The 15478-nt window shown below is 40.5% G+C and overlaps 2 non-coding genes across 2 annotated transcripts; both read left to right on the top strand.

Moving 5' to 3' along the window:
* Nucleotides 1-2970: 2970 nt before the first annotated feature.
* trnaa-cgc (transfer RNA alanine (anticodon CGC)) lies at nt 2971-3042 on the top strand. Its single transcript has one exon. It is a non-coding gene; the product is annotated as a tRNA-Ala (tRNA).
* A 995-nt stretch (nt 3043-4037) lies between these two features.
* trnaa-ugc (transfer RNA alanine (anticodon UGC)) lies at nt 4038-4109 on the top strand. Its single transcript has one exon. It is a non-coding gene; the product is annotated as a tRNA-Ala (tRNA).
* Nucleotides 4110-15478: the final 11369 nt, after the last annotated feature.

Genomic DNA, 15478 nt, shown 5'->3' with positions numbered 1-15478 from the left:
ACAAGGTTCGAGGTGTGTCTGTGTGTGTGTGTGTGTGTGTGTGTGTGTGGGTCAGTGGATGATAACATGTGACAAGATGTTTACGTATAGATTTGTAGCATGTGAGGCGATTGGGGTCAGTGTTTCTTAATGATAAAATCTGCCCTCTGAAAGGATAAGGCAGGTCTATTGTGCGCTAAGCTGTTCTTGCCAATTGATCCTCAATGAGCAAGAAAAAGAGTCTTAATTGAAAAGGAGTGAGGGAGTGGACTCACTCGACATCGTTAGCAGCAGCAGTGTTTTACAGTAAGAATAAATGGAGAACAGACATTCAAGTGAAGTCACAATAGTAGATTTTGCTGTTGATTTTTTGTTGCAGAAACATGCTCGTTCCCAGCGCTGGGAGATAAACTGCTGCGGGTGGCTGATAGCGCAGAGATTTAAACCCTTTACTGTAAATGCTACCACAGCTTCTGACTCTGGCCGGGTTTGCCTCTGATGGCTTTATCACTCTGCTGCAATGTGGGCCCAAGCAGATGTGGACTATTCCCATTTCAGAGGCAAGAGCTGCTTTGCTGTAAATGTTCAAGGCCTTTTAGTGTCAAAGCATTTATTGTTTGAGGGAGAGGAATGCTTTGGCTCTGCTGTAGTCGGAGCTGTGAAACTGTATTGAGTCCAGTTTCAGTACTGATACTAAGACCAATTTTCTCCCACTGACTTGTGTTTATATTCTCCCCAGAGCTGAAAACATTTTATTGAGACAAGATAAACCTTATCCTGTAAAAACAAATGACTTTCCCATCAGCCTCAGCTGCAATTTGTGTTAAGTGACAATTAGAAAGTGTTTGCATGCTAACATGGTAAACCAAAATGGTAAAGTAACTTGGCCTCAGCATGCTAGCATTGTCATTGTGAGCATATTAATGTTAGCATTTAGCTTGAAGCAACACCATGCAGCAACACGGAGCAGCTAGTATCTACTCTTTCCAGATAGCAAGCTACATCTGGCCTATACTTGAGCCACATGCTTCGGTTTCTTTTGGCCCAGTATAGGCCCCAGTTCCAAGTCTGGCCCATATACAGCATGTTTGTCAAATGTTACTTCCACATCTGGACCATTCTGGTGCACACACAGAAAATGTTCTGGCTGTCAGCCAACACTGGAGGATAACAGCCAGAATCTATCCAGATGTGGAAATATATGGGCCAGACTTGGAAGTTTCATTTTGCTATCTGGGTTTGTAGCGTTAGCATCGGGTACAGTGTGTATGCTGCCTATTTTGGTCTTTATCACGATAAATATGACATAAATTCCTAAATTGAGCTTGACTGGATGTGTTTACTTCTTCGAGTTAAATGTGTCTGCCTAGAAAGTTCATCAGTTCAGCAAAGCTCAAACCTTTCATACATTCAAATACACTGCCATCATTTTAACACAGCTGTATACTGAGAAGACAGACCACGGCATTTTAAGCCGTGCACACCCACTTACAGGAAAAATTACATCTCACTCAGACTGTGTAAGATCACATTGGAATAATTACACAGCAGCCAGTGTTGAAAGGATAAGAGATTATGGTTATATGGAGGAAACAGATCATTTCATTCATCTGATTCAGTGGTTGATTACACAGATTATTCTACACTATGGATCACTGATGAAATAATTCACTGTGTTTACGTGTGGCTGTCTGCAGCTGCAATAGTCCTCAGTCTGCCATGTTGAAGACTATATGTTAGAATAGTGTTTTGTACTGTAAATGTAATTTATACCCACAGTGTTTTTGACATAAGTGCACAACAGACAGACTGCACATGTGTAAGCAGGCCCTTACATGCTGTTTGAGTGAGATTGTTCCTTTCACTGTTTCTGTGACATAAAAGCTCATTAAAATGTTCTGCAATATACAGTATTCTGTCAGCATCTGTGGTTACACGCATGAGAGATTGAAGAATAACCATGATTTTACCATAAAATAGATTTGAACGCACATGAAAAGAAACATGAAGAAACATGAAAAGACTGATTTATGGAAATATAAAATCTGTGTCACTTATATCACACGATTAATTAAAAGTTATAATGTAGAATCACATTTACAGAAATCAAATTTGATTTTTCTAAAATGACACAGATATTAACCTGCCACTAGAAAGTTAAAGGTACCCTGTGGAGTTTTTGATGACTAGTAGTGCTATGGAACAATGTTTGTGCAAGTGAATGTCTGTTATGTTTGCATTTTATTATGTTGTATCTTGTATTGTACAAAGATGCACATGTTAAAGGTTGGTATTCCATGCTTTTTCACTGATTAACAGTTAGGGGTGTTAATCCCATACTACTGTACTTGGTGGGGGTTACATGGAAGGAAGCATTGCAATGCACCAACAAAGCCAAGGAAGTATAACTGTATGAAATGTTCAAAGTACTGTCTTTGAAAGTGTTTTATGAGGATGGAAATGCAGTCACCACATATGTTAAAGTTCAAGGGTACACACAATGCAATTTGTTGAGGAATAGTGAATGTAAACATAACTTTGCTTACAAAAAACCTCCACAATGCAACAGTCTTTAAAAAGGCCATTAAACAGATCCATCCATCCATTCATCTGTTCATCTATCCATTTTCTGCCACTTATCTGGAGTCGGGTCCCAGTGGCGCCAGGTTAAGTAAGGTAATCAAGTCGTCCTTTTACCACACAGCGTTTTCCAGTTCCTCCGAGGAACTGGAAAACAAGGCGTTCTAAGGTTAGATGACATATGTAGTCTCTCTGGGTCTCTCTGGGTCTACCCAAGGATCTTATACCAGTTGGACAGGTCCACAAAAACCTCCAGTGGAAGCTGCCCAGGAGATATTCTCCACAGCCTGTGGATTTGGTGAGCCTGTGCAGAACAGCATGAGTTCTGACAAAGTAGATTACAATCAATGTTGCGTTGAATCTGTTATTGTTTATGTTTCTCTTATTTGTTGATTAATGTGCTAGCAAGTAGGGGATGTAGCTCAGTGGTAGAGCGCATGCTTCGCATGTATGAAGTCCTGGGTTCAATCCCCAGCATCTCCATTGTTTACATTGATCTAGTGATATCAGTTGCTGTCTACTTACGGTTCTTCATATATGTCGGCAACATTCCTCTGAGGTTCTGGTCCATGTTGACATAATTGCATCACATTGTTTCTGCACGTTCATGCTGCCAATCTCTCGTTCCGCCACAACCCAAAGGTGCCCTACTGTATTCAGATCTGGTGGCTGGGGAGGCCATTAAAATCATTGTCATGTTCATGAAACCAGTTTGAGATGACTTTTGTTTTGTGACATGGAGCATTATCCTGCTGTAAGAAGCAATTAGAATATGGATAAGTTGCAGCCTTTAGGGGCGTCAGCAAAATATTCAGACCAGCTGTGGTATTCATGGATCCACATTAAGGGAAGAAAACATTTCCCTCAGCAATACACAACCACCAGCAGCCTGCACTGTTGACACAAACCAGGTTGGGTCCATAGATTTATGTTTTTGACACTAAATCCTGACCCAACTGTCTGCATGCCTCAGCAGAAATTGAGATTCAGATCAGATTATGTTTTTCAGGTCTTCAACTGTCCAGGTTTGGTGAGCCTGTGCCCTCTGCAGCCTCAAGTTTCTATTCCTGGCTGACAGAAGTGGAACCTGACATGGTTTTCTGCTGTTGTAGCCAATCCACATTAAAGTTTGACGTGTTGCGAGTTCTGAGAAGCTTTTGTGTGAACTGAAGCTCCTGACTTGTATCTCCATCTCATGTATTGCACTGCTGCCACAGGATTAGCTGATTGGAAAACTGCACGAATAAGGGACTAATAGTGTGCTTGCTGAGTGCAGATACACCCTGTTTAAGGATGTGTGATGTAAAGACTCACAAAAAAATTTGTTGTACTGTTGCACCTTTGCATTTCATCCACATTTACTAAACCTGAAAGACCCCAAAAAATAATTTCAGCTGCTTAAGAAATGATAACATTAACATTTTTCCAGTGTCTCCATTAACAATGTTTCATTTACAATGGAATGACAACATATCAATGGGGATGTAGCTCAGTGGTAGAGTGCATGCTTTGCATGTATGAGGTCCTGGGTTCAATCCCCAGCATCTCCAACTTCTTAGCCACAATGTTAGGCAGCATTATACCTTCTCAGCTTGTTCAGGTCCACCTTTGGATCGCACAATAATGCTAAAGGGTTTTTTACTTAATAATATTCACTGAAAAACCTTGTGCAAGGAATGAATGCAACAGAATCGCAAAAAAAGACAACATTAAATCCCTTTTGTGGCTGCGGTAGCCGTCATCAGGGTTATCTGACCCAGTCGTCCTCCAACAGGCCCATACACCAGATGTACTGTGGTTTGACAAATGTGTATACAGTAACATGAAACACAGGCTTTATATAATATCATTTCGTCATATTCTTTGGTTGTATCACCTGTCTGTATCTTCATCATTCCCCCTCTTCTCTTTTGTCCCTACAAGCCCTGTCCTTAAGCAAACAGGAGACGTGAGGTCGAGATGAAATGAAGGAGGTGAGGAGAAGGGGGTTGAGACTGAAGAAAGATGCAGAAGCAGAGAGCATGGAGTGGGGGAGGAATAAGGAGTAGAAATAAAGAGAAGGGGGTAAATTGGTTCATGCCTGGTTATAAGGCCTATGGAAAGGGAAAATGCTCAGATGGACGACGAATGCAATGTTGCTGAGAACACACACTTACATCATGACTATTAATAAAGGACATGGTTCAATAATCAGCACATGAATATGGATTAATAGTTTCATCAGCAGGGAGAACAGGCTTGTGGAGGGACAGAGGGAGGGATGAATCCAGCTCGGGCGTCTGCTCACATGACAACAGCTCCTCCGTTTTAAGATCTTCACAACCGGGGATGGAAAGAAGAAATTCAGAAGGAATTAAAAAGGGAGAGAAGGAATGACAGGTGGACAGGAGGGAGGAGGAAGGATGGCATCTTTCCCTCCCAAACATCTGCTGACTGATGAGCAGGAGAGGAGACAAGAGGGGTGGAGAGGAGAGGACCTAAAGTTTGAGAACTAAAAATACACATGGCAAAGTGGGGAGAGCAAATAAATCATATATTCTTTAAATACTGCATGAGATTAGGGGAAGGGTTCATCCCTCATGAGGAAAGGGATTGGGAGCCCATGTCTCACTCTGGCTCACATCTCTCCTCCAACTCTATGTGCACATGTGAAGAGAGAGCAATGGGCTGTGTGGTCCAAAAGCCAATTTTTGCTCTCAAGCCAACAAATATTTAAATGATTTTTGAATGGACCTTTGGTTTGCTCTGTCTGTATATGTCTATCTTTTTTTGATTATTTTCCAGGACGCCATCAGAGAATTTATCATGTATCGATGTAACAAACATTCACCTTCTCCCTAAAATTGTCATCAGATGAAATAAAATTAATCTAAACTGGCTGGATTACAATTTTGTTTTTTCTAACAAAGGACATTTGGGGCCAAATCTGGTGAAACAGAAAGCTGGTGATGATCTAGGTGCGTGTATTTAAAACAGACTCCTTGTCTATATTACAGTAACACCTGTCTTTAATAACTTGCTGCCATCAAAATAGTGCTACATTACAAGCCATTACCTGCTCTTTCAGTGATCACAAAAACACTTTATTTCCTTGCTTTCAAACCTGACTGCACTTTATTGAGGTTCTTCAGTCATGCTGTCAACACAATAAAGTGCAGTCGAGTGTATGATGTTTCCGCTGTACTCTGGAAATACACAAGGATGAACGCTTGGTAACAACTTCCTGTAGCAACTGATGTTTGTGATACAATCGGCTCTGCCTCGTTGAAATGACAGTTTATCTTCCATGTGAGTGAGAATGAAAAGATTTTTTTTGACAGCGTCACAAAAATTCTCTTGTTTTTTTCCACTAACTGCATGAACAGGTAGTTTCTCAGGGGTAAATCTAATCTGACAGACTTGGTTGGTGGTGTTATCCCCTGGGCAAAAACTAGTGAATACGATCTGTTCAGGGGAAACATGTCAGAAAATATTACAGTCACTCATTCACTGGTTTGAACAAATCACACGATCTTTTCTTAAGGCAAGAACTGAGAGGGAATCATCCAGGAATACAGTCATAGGTGCTTTCACGCATCCTTTTAATGTTGTTTCACCCCCTTCAGTCGGTCCATCTATACTGAAGCTTGTCTATTTCTTTCCTGCCTCCATTGCTCTTCCGTCCTACTTTTGTTCTGCTGAAAAAGGCAAGAAATGGACTAGACTGGGTCCAAAATGTCGCACTGCTTCATAGCAGCCACAGTTAAAAGACAAGTAATATAAAGATATCATAAAAGCACACAGAAACTAATTCCAAACTTTTTAGAAATAATTGACCTCCTGCATCAACAATAATACGCCCTGTGAACAATGGATTGTGGAAGGTCGATAGAATATTTTCTAACCATTTTTTTAAATCTGTGAATCTATTACAAACAATAAATGTCATTTACAGTTATAAATCTGTCACATAAGTGATTGATTTCCTAAAATCTTGTTTCTGTCACAAAATTCTTCTTTTACTGTGGACCTGCAGCACATCCTGGTGTAGATTTAGGCTACTTCCGCATTACTAAACTTTAGTTTTAAAGTGGATGATTGGGACATTTGTTACGTTTGCACCTGGTGTCCACAGTTTTTGAGTTTTGGGCCATGAAACCGAGACTTTTGGAAACGCCAGTGATCAAGGTTTTGGTTTGAAATGTCCGGCAGTTGCATGGTCTGGAAAAATGGAGACCTTTGGAAACAATGACACAGACACCCTGATTGGGTCTTATCAACCTCGACTATCAGTGGTGAATGCAACATGGATAATGAATTACAAGCATTACTGACCTTGTTGTCTTTGCCAGCAGCTGTTGTGCAGTTAAATTCTGCATTTCAATGCTACAACTGTTGCTCCTCGCTCATCGTATTTTCTGCAACTAACCAACTGCAGAGTAGAAAACCTGCTGTACATACCCAGTATAGATGAGTGGTCATGTGATACGCCTTTTCAGCTGTTATAGTATGGGCAGAGATTATTTAAAAAGCGGTTTTAAAATAAAAATGTGGATGCAGCCTTAGTGAGTGAAATCATACAAGGACAAGGACATGGTTATTAACTGGATTCATCTCCTCAGTGCACTTTAGATAAGAGGAGAGAAAGAAAGTTACCCTTTTGTTCTGATATACAACACTTTTATTGCTATTGCAACGCTTTTATATTCCTCCTATTACGTGTAAAGTGGCAGCTAATTTGCTCCTGGGCACGACTCGTTCAGTCTCTCTTTCTTCTATACACTCTCCGGTAATCAGCCTCCATTTCCTTCCATCTCCTCATCCCTTCCTCCATCCCTCCTCCGAACACTCCCAAGCTTCTCCTTTGAGCTCCTTCAGCTCCCTGAAGACAGACAGACAGGGAAGCAGGTTTTGGGGGGGATGGGGTGATGGTAGTGCTGATGGGGGATGGAGGAGAGGGTGTGAAGAACAGTGTTCCCAGAATGTCAACACCCACACATGTGCACATCAACCTACATATACACACACACACACACACACACACACACACACACACTGGAGAGGCGGCTCTATAACCACCATACCCACTGGCACATGCACCAACACTCGCACACAACTGCTGCCAGTCTTTCCACCCAAAACCCCCCCTCCGAGGCCCCACTGTGGTTTAATTGGTGTAATTATATTTGCATAAGGCCGTCCTGTTTCAGCTAACACACACACACACACACACACACACACACACACACACACACACACACTCCTGACAAGTTTTAATAGGCAGGATAATTGAATATGGTTCTCCCTCTAGTGCCCTGAAGGGTCTATCTGTATATTTTGAGAAGGATCAGGGCTCCATACGTTTACTTAGACAAATAGGAGCGCATATGCCAATAACTCAACTGTTAATTAGATTTCAAAGGTTAATAAACCAGAAGGGAGCATTTGGGGTCGTAATTGCAGATGATTGAAAGAGGTAACAGTCTGCCACCAATGAAGTGAAACACTAAAAAGATAACCTCCCAAACAGAACCAGCCTAGTAACAAATAATTTGTTGTTATTCCTGTTTCCAAGCATGAATTCACACCCCTTTTGAAAAAAAAAAAAAAAAAAAAAAAAGCAATGTTAATGAAAAAGAACAGAAATAATGAGGGGAAGGCTTGAAGTGGAAATCAACTTGACATTTTCCCAAGTGTAATTTTTCTCCCCTAATTATTACCTGGTTACAGCTTAATATGTGAGACTGAATGAACGCTTCTTGTCCACGATGAGCAACAACAAGAGCAACATAATTAGAAGCTGAGCCGAGCAGCTGAGGATGCTGATCAAAGTAGTTACAAGTTCAGCCATTTAGTTGTTTTCTTCTTTACAGCGGCAGTAATTGGAGGAGGCCTTGAGGTGGTGCATTAAAGACAGGGTTTATTCAGAGGGTAATTATGCATCATATAATGGTATATATTTATACTTTATGATAAAAACACTGCCTCTGTCTTACTTTTATGATCACATCAAACGTCTCATTCAGTTTGGCTCCTAACATTATATAATTTTAAGGCTGCATGCTGAAGTCATTGTAAAGTAATATAATAAGTGTGAGCATTCAGTGTAGTTAAAGGGTCCTTATGTGAATTGATTCATTCAATAAGTTTTAAAAAGAATCCCTCAAGCCAAGGGAAGCTGGCAGCTTCTTGGCAGTCTGTTAGCACAGGTTCCTGGACGTCTTGGTTTATGACTCTTTGAACTCAGTAATGCCAGTATTACTGCTGATGTAAACACAGATGACCTCAGCAAACCCTGCAAGAAAGATGTAACTATGGGGAAATTCACCTGCATTACATTAACTGAGCTTTGCAAGATTGTCACTGAGTGTAATATCATGTATTGACCCTGTACCTACAGCATGTTTTAAGCAAGTGTTTGACAGTGTTTACAAAAGTTTACAAAATTATATCTAGGAACTTCAGTCAGGCTATAGAACAAACCACAGCACGGAAACTGCTCCTACTATAATAATCAGTGCCCTCAGAACAGACTCTGATGAAGGTCTCAGTGCAGGATTTGATATGATTGATCATCACATCCTGATCAATCTTGCAAAGTCAGTTGTTCTGTCTGACTGCGTGTAAACTGGTTCAAAACATTAAAGGGCTTCACGTCAGTCATGTGAGAAACATGACATGTGCTTTGGGGTAGCTCAGGGGATCTGCCATGGTTCATTATTATTCTCACTGTACATGTATTACCTTGTTGACATCAGAGCGCACAGTGCATGTTTCCACTGTTATGCAGATGACACACAATTGTACATTTCTGCTGAGCCAAATGATGTTAACTATCTGCCATCATCTGCTGCTGGTTTATTGAAGCCTTTATCAATTACTGTCCAAAGCGATGGAACACACTTCCTATTGATATCAGGGAAGGCAGCTCGCTAAATATTTTTAAAAGAAGCTAATAAATTATCGCTTCACTTTAGCTCTGACTTTCCAGACACAGGACTGAAGTTGCCTCACACTAATGCACTGAAATACTTCTTTCAAAATGTTGTATTTTACTTGATTTTGTGCATTTATGTATTTTCTGTTTTCTAATTTTATTTTTGTTTCATGTCATCATTCTCATCATTATTCAGTGAGTTTTTTCTATCTTATGTTAGGATCTCTGTGTATTCTACTTTCATCTTTATTTTTAATCTTATTTCTATTATTATCATTATCAAGGGGGGTTCATTTTATTTTTTATCTTATATTACATCAATTATGGCGTTCTGTTCTGCATATGTCTATTTTCATGTGAAGCACTCAGTGTATGTCATTTCTTTATTGTAAAGCCCTTTGCGTTGCATTTCTTTGATGAAAGGCTCTCTACAAATAAAGTTTATTATTATGACAATCTATTACATGCAAGCTCTTGACAGTGTTGACGTGTCTATGAGCTGTAAGCACTTCACATGCTCATCCGGCTTTGTTTTAAACAATCGTGTAATAGGTTTTGTTCTTTCTCTTTTCTTGAGTAAATTTATCTTACAACCCCTCAGGAGGTCCAGACCCCGGGGTTGGTTTGGGAACCACTGCTCTTGCAGCCTACTCATGATGCAGTGCACTCCTCCAGTGTTAAACATCCTGCTGGCTCAGAAGCAAGGCATTGTGGGTTCAAATCATGCCCTCTCATACATATCAGTGCTGTCCTACATTACACACTGCACACTACAGGCATGTTCTTAGCGTTACAATTGAGCAATATGGAGCCAGTTTTATATTTATATTATATATATTTTCACATAGATTACCTTCAAATTGACCTCCTGTCTTTGCAACAGCCCAATGAAATAAGATGATCTCAACAATAAGAATCTTCTGCACCTCAGAGCTGTTTCCAATGAGCTCAGATTCTGAGACACCACCTCTGGCCATGGTGGTGTGACAGCTGCAGTTTTACAAAATGCACTGTTGCATTTTTTAGGCTTTTCTTTTTTATTCCCTTTTTTTTGCTCTGTTAACCACCCCCCCCCCCCCCCCTCTCTTTCTCTCTCTCTTTCATTTATGAACTCACCTCACCTACGCTATCCATCCCTCCCCCCTCGCCTCCTCCTCCTCATTTTCCACACACACCAAACCCCTCGCCTAAATATGAAATCTGATTTTCCTTCTCTCTCTCTCTTCTCTCTCTCTCTCTCTCTCTCTCTCTGTGGATGAGGGTCTCTGGGTCTTTTGTTCATCCACCCGCTCATGTGGCCTCCTAGTGTTGCTACGGCAACCGGGTGTATACATACTGTTGCTCCAGGAGAGAGATTGATATGGAAAAGGAGAATGGGATGTAGAGAGATGAGAGAGGGAGAGAGAGGTTGAGAGGGGTGGTATTGAGTCAGAATCAGGGGAGAAAGACGGAGTGATTAAGAAAAAGAAAGACAAGGGATGCAGAAATGAATGGATGTAGGAAAGAAGAAGGTGGAGGTATAATTTTCCTTTCTACCGCAAGAGCAGTATTTTCATCCAGCTCACATAATTCTCCTCTGAATGAAATAACTGTATAAAACCAAGCACAAAACAAATGTAAACATGCAATTCCTATTAGAGCACTCAGCATTTCTTCATTTTCAGAAAATAATTGAATTTTTTGAGATGCACAGCAAAGTTTTAATCTAATCTTCTGTTCTGGAACTCATCCTGTGTCTTTCATATCAGCGACTGATTGTAATGGAAGAATTTAAAGCTCACTGCGCCGTGATCGCACACTGCAAAATGATCAGAGCATCAGCGAAATAGTTCAAATGGAAAATGTGCTGCAAATCAAAACATTCAAAATGTAGACAGAGGAAAGCTAGTGAGTGTCGCTTCTTTCCCAGACTGCATAGGGACTCATAACCTATACTTTAAAGTTTCTAATTAGGTCACATAATTACAGAAATCAATTAAGCTGAAATTCATAGTTGCACCAAAGTATTATCTAAAACGGTGGAGAAAGGAAACAGACATTCAATTCAGTTCTTATATTATCATTCTCATATTTTCTGTTTCTCACTGGACCTCACTTATAATAAAAATGGGACACAAAAGGGAAAACAGTAAAAAGAAAGAGGACAGGATGGAGTGGGTGGGAAAGCCTCAAATGACGTTGAACCAGGGAGGAGAGAATCAAAGATAAGAAAAGACACAGAAATGGACTGAGAGAGAGAAACAAGGAGAAAGAGACACACAGAGACACAATAAATATCAGCAGCCTCATCCAGGCAGCATCTTCCTCCACCCAGTTGTCTGTGTTTGCTGTATTAGAGGCCCTGCAGGAATCCAAACCCTGCAGACAAGCAACCATCTGCCATCCTGGCTCCGGTCCAACGCTGCTCTGTGGAGCCAAGATGGCGTCCAGTCACACACATTCAAATGAATTATAACTGAAACTCACGGTCAAACAAGACAGAGCAACAAATACAGCCTATACTAATACCGGTTTACAAAGTGGGGAAAATAAACTAGTTACTGCATTTTGAGACAAGCTAGTTAAAAGCTAGTTATTGTAAATTCAAAGATCAACTGTAAAGGTTTTGGTTATGAAATGAATGCAACAATAACATCAATGGCAACCAGCTGGAGTCAGCACAGGAAAACATATGAACCAAAACAGTTAATATAGAGACAGAAGTTACATGAAAGATAAGATAGAAGCATATTACTACATATGCAAACATCCAGTATGTACAATAGAATAAAATAAAAAATACAATAAACTAAATTGTCAATTGTGACCATTTAACTAAAGGCAAACAAATAGTGTATAGCTGGTTTTTAATTAGCTTAACTGACTGTATTAGTGTACTGCTGGCAGTAATGCCCAATTGTGCCTCCAGTATGTTGACACTTGTGTATTTCGTGTCATCAGGTGGGAGATTTTGTAGTGTATCTGTAGAAATGCCTGATTCCACAAATCAGAGGTCCAACTAAGAGGCTAACAGGGACAGTTAGCCTGATAGTCTAGTTACAGGAAATTAAAAAATTTCCTGGTATCCTGCTGGAATACCAGGAAAATAAAAATGAATCCACGACTACTGTAGCTACATTTGTGGTAAATGTCAGCAGAAGAAGCTTTCAAGACACTATGAATGAATTACTGCTATCATTCCAGATTCCAGATCATTCCAGCCTAACTTGGCTAATTTTATAATGTTGCATATTTGTAGCAGTCGACAGGTGAAAGCAGATGCAAACAATTAGTATACAGCTCCTTTTCTTTTGATGAATCACCTGTATTAGTGCTGATACTGGATTTTACACAGAGGTAGGCATGACAGCAATGGTGGCTTTGCAGCCATTTTGCCATCAATTTGTTGACACAAAATTTCAGATACAACTGAATTTTTTTCCCATATCAACTGCCCATAAATACTGTTTGAACAATATGGCATCAATGCTGTATTAGGCCTCCCTGTCAGATTTGCAGGAAGCTAAGAATTAATTTTAGCCAAAGCAAATCCTGAGTGAATGTGAATTGCAGATAAATTATTGGAAAACTAAGCTAGAAGATGTAGTTTAGGGCCAACCAGCAGAACTATGAATGAAATTAACCAATACTTTAGAAATAGTAGTTAGAATGAAGAAGTTATCGTAAAAGAAATGTGCAAGCCAGCAACCAAGCAAACATCATTTACAAAGCACCCTACAAAAATGAGGTAAAGAGCACGACGAGGACACGAAGGGAAAATTAACACTATCTGACATTACATTGCAGCTGCAAGATGAATGGGCACCCACTGACTGGTTTGTGGAGTTGGTAGCAGTCTGTATGCATGACTGGTGACCTGCTTATATGTGGACTGATTGTCTGAGCTGGAAGCTGATAAAGGACTGATGAACGGAGGCAGGAAGGAGAGATGAGAGAGAGATAGAGGATAGTGATTAACCATGCCAAGTGCACATACACGCACATACAGAGCTGTAGAGGGATCATGACATGATCTCAAGCTAATGCTGAACCATCCAGACTCACTGGCATCAGTCCATCTCACAACACACGCACACACACACAAACACACACACACACACACACACACACACACACACACACACACACACAAAAACACATACACACACACACACACACACACTTGCGGCTCTCCATAATAATAGTCTTCTCTCTCATGGTCTGGACTACGGAGGATTTTCCCTTTGCATCACCAGCTGTGCACACCCTTATCATTGCATCGCAAACTGCGGCTCCTATCACCTAGCAACCTTGACAGCATGTAACTTTTTCTTACAAAACCTTGAGGTTTTACGGCCCTTGGTTTTAACAGTTGTACTGTTAGCTGTTGAGCTGAAATCCACTTACATTTAAAAGTGTAATTCTCGGCCTCTCTGTCCTTGTTGCCTGCTGCCGTATTGTTTTTATTAAGGGCGCACAATGAATCGTGGGATAGGTTGGGTCATGAAGGATCCACCCATTGGAGCCTTTGTTACCCAGGAAGAAGAAGGCCGCATTTCTCGGCCGCATTTGAAGGAACCTCTGAAATGGGACAGCCTAGTCGCACTGCTGTGACGCAATCAGTCTGCAAATGCAGCCTCTGAAAGATTCAAGCCCTGAACTGAGACTCAGCTGTTATTTTCATTTACTATTTCCTTCCCCTGTTAGAATCACAACATTTGAATGAATAGGTGTGTGTTTCTGTCTCTCTCCATCAGACAGTATTATGCACCATTTGTTAGGCTTCTATTTATAGGATGTCTGGATTGGATTTTTGAATTCCTGTTATTTGTATATTTTTATTTCACCTCTATGTGTTTTCTTGAAAGAATATTGCAGCTTGGCTCTGGGTGGCTGTGGCTCAGACGGTAGAGCCAGTTGTCCACTTATTAGAAGGTTGGTGGTTTGATTCCCAGCTCCCTCAGTCTGTATGTTGAAGTGTCCTCAGGCAGAATACTGAAGTGCATTGAATCATCAGTGTGTAGTGACTGAGTGTGTGATAGAAAAGCACAGAAAGCGTACAGTAGTAAAAATGCTGTTTGCGTGGGTGAATGTAGCTTGTAGTGTAAAGCACTTTGAGTGGTCAATAAGACTAGAAAAGCAATACATAAGTGCTGACTTTTAATGATGACTAAGGAGTTCTTAAGTATTGCTTAAATTAAAAGAAAAAAGTAATAAGTGCTACATATTTGTTCACTCAGCAGAACATAGACACCTGGGTTTGTCTAAGACCTTTATCCTCTCTCCCCTCTAAGATACATCATGTACATTTCATTTTCATCAGATGTTATTAATCCTGCATGTTCTCACTGATGATATTTTATACATCATAATGTCTTTGGGCCTATCTCTGTCTTTGTCAAGTCAGAGGAATTGTCCAGTGTCTATATAATTACAGATTACATGTGATTACACAACACACACACACAGGCGTGTGTAGCTGTGTAATCACTCTTTTGACATGTGGTGAAAGTCAGCATATTTCAGTTGTTTGTCTTATCACTGACACTGAGACAGATTAATACAGAGCACTTAATCACCTTAATAATTCATGTGTATCTTTGTGTGTGTGTGTGTGTGTGTGTGTGTGTGTGTGTGTGTGTGTGTGTGTGTGTTTGTGCGCGCGCGTTTGTGTGCGTGTGTGTGTGTAGCTGCACTAAAACTGCAATCCATGCAAAGTCAACAATATGTTAAGTGAGGTCAGACTTCGGTCAAACGCTGTGCGTTGACTGTACATCTTGTGTGTGCAGGCATGCGTGCACAAGTGTAGTGTAAGTACACATACATGTGATTATGTGAGGATATAGATTATTGCAGATTACACATGAGACTGTGCGCACATATATGTGTTAATATGGGTCTATGTCTCAGCTGGTGTCATGTGGGCAAAAGCTGAGGGGGCAGTATCACTCAGAGGGGATTGTCACATATAATAAAGATGCTGTTAATAATTTGTGTGTGTGTGTGTGTGTGTGTGTGCTGGAC

The sequence above is a fragment of the Trachinotus anak genome, unplaced genomic scaffold (genome assembly GCF_046630095.1).
Source record: "Trachinotus anak isolate AG129_WGS33_773 ecotype Australia unplaced genomic scaffold, CSIRO_AGI_Tana_v1 ptg000005l, whole genome shotgun sequence".
NCBI classification, from domain to species: Eukaryota; Metazoa; Chordata; class Actinopteri; order Carangiformes; family Carangidae; genus Trachinotus; species Trachinotus anak.
Note: the sequence above shows the minus strand (reverse complement) of the source record. Positions and strands in the feature narration are given on the sequence as shown.